The sequence below is a fragment of the Camelina sativa genome, chromosome 1, assembly GCF_030686135.1.
Source record: "Camelina sativa cultivar CO46 ecotype springtype chromosome 1, ASM3068613v1".
Lineage (NCBI taxonomy): Eukaryota > Viridiplantae > Streptophyta > Magnoliopsida > Brassicales > Brassicaceae > Camelina > Camelina sativa.
In genome coordinates this window covers 19,028,782-19,030,365 of record NC_141880.1, presented here as the reverse complement: position 1 = coordinate 19,030,365, position 1,584 = coordinate 19,028,782, and the positions used below count along the sequence as shown (strand labels likewise).

At 45.1% G+C, this 1,584-nt stretch overlaps 1 non-coding gene across 1 annotated transcript; it reads left to right on the top strand.

Moving 5' to 3' along the window:
* The first annotated feature begins 566 nt into the window (after positions 1 to 566).
* LOC147950115 (small nucleolar RNA R71) lies at positions 567 to 673 on the top strand. Its single transcript, XR_015565364.1, has one exon. It is a non-coding gene; the product is annotated as a small nucleolar RNA R71 (small nucleolar RNA).
* The last annotated feature ends 911 nt before the right edge of the window (positions 674 to 1,584 follow it).

The window sequence follows — 1,584 nt, the reverse complement described above, 5'->3', positions numbered from 1 at the left end:
AAGTCTTGTTCCTGGCCTTGGTTAGTCTGAAACCCTGGTGGGGGACAGAATTGGGGCTGGAACACTTGGTGTTGCTGCTTGGGGATGTAGTTTTGTTGCTGTTGAGGTTGAGGAGGTGGATAGACCTGGTCTTGAGGGTTGGCCACATTGGTGCTCCTATAAGAGAGATTGTTGTTCTTGAAACCTCCTTGGTTGTAGCCTTTGAATCCTCGCTGGTTCTGCATGTAGCACAACTCAGCAAATTCAGGCTCCCCCTCTTGAACTGGAGCTTCCTCTTCACTTATGAAGTGAATGGACTTGGAATGGCTGAGGAGGATCTTGTCAAGCTTCTCATTGACCATCTTCAAATCCTTCTTATACTTGTCCTCTTGATCAGTTAGGAGCTCCTTATGGTCCTATCATAGTCCTCATTATAATTGCCATCAGATTGAGCAAGATTCTCAACTAACTCCCATCCTTCTTCCACATTCCTGTTGAGGAAGTTGCCATTAGAGGCTGTGTCAAGAAGCATTCTTATCTTGGGAAGCACTCCTCAATACAAGGTGCTTAGAAGTGACTCATTGCTGAAACCATGGTGAGGACACTGAGTTTGGAATCCTTTAAACCTCTCCCAAGCTTCACATAAGCTCTCACTATTCCTTTGAGCAAACCCATAAATCTCATTCCTCAGCCTAGCAGTCCTTGCATTGGAGAAGAACTTGGCCAGAAAAGCTTTCTTGCATGCATCCCATGTGGTGATAGCTCCAGTAGGTAGAGTCTTCCCCCAAAGGTGAGCTTTGTCTCCAAGAGAAAATGGGAAGAGTCTTAATTTGAATCCATCTTCACTCACTCCATTGATCTTAGTGAGTCCACATATTCTGTCAAACTCATCAAGGTGATCTAGTGGATCCTCCATTGGCAACCCATGAAACTTGTTTGCTTGTATCATTGAGATCAATCCACTCTTGATCTCAAAGTTATTGTTTGCTACTGAAGGTGGCACAATTCCAGCCCTTTGGTTGTGAGTATTGGGTGCATCTCCTGCACCAATGTGCCTTGGTCTTTGCTCATGGACAGCTTGTTGCTCCATGATGTCTTGACCTTGTTGTTGTTGAACTACTCTTCCTTGCTTATGTCTCAAACCCTTTTGTAACCTGTGGATGTTGTCAATAGGCTGTTGAAGACTATCTTTGCCTTTTGACCTTGTGTGCATCAACAAACTCTACTACGGACTCGAACAGGTACACGGTCGAGCGCAGGCTCGAGTGGGTGGTCGAGTCGACTGGGAAGTTATGGCTAATTTGATCCGGCTTCTGGCTCGATCAAGTGCTCGATCACAGCTCGGTCGAGTGGTGGTCGAGTAGGTGGTCGAGTGGGTACCTGAAACACAAAACAGCCAAGCAAAGGAAGATTCGAGTTCAGTAACTGCACAAGTGTGTAAAACGAACTTAATCTTAGACTAATAGGGATCCTAAATGTCACAAAACACACTCAAATGGGCAACGGCGCCAAATTGAAACTGACTTTCTTTTGTGGTGTATGAATGAATGATGTATGGAATGAATAGAAGTCAGGGTGTTTCAATTCCCCTTATGCAGTTGCAGT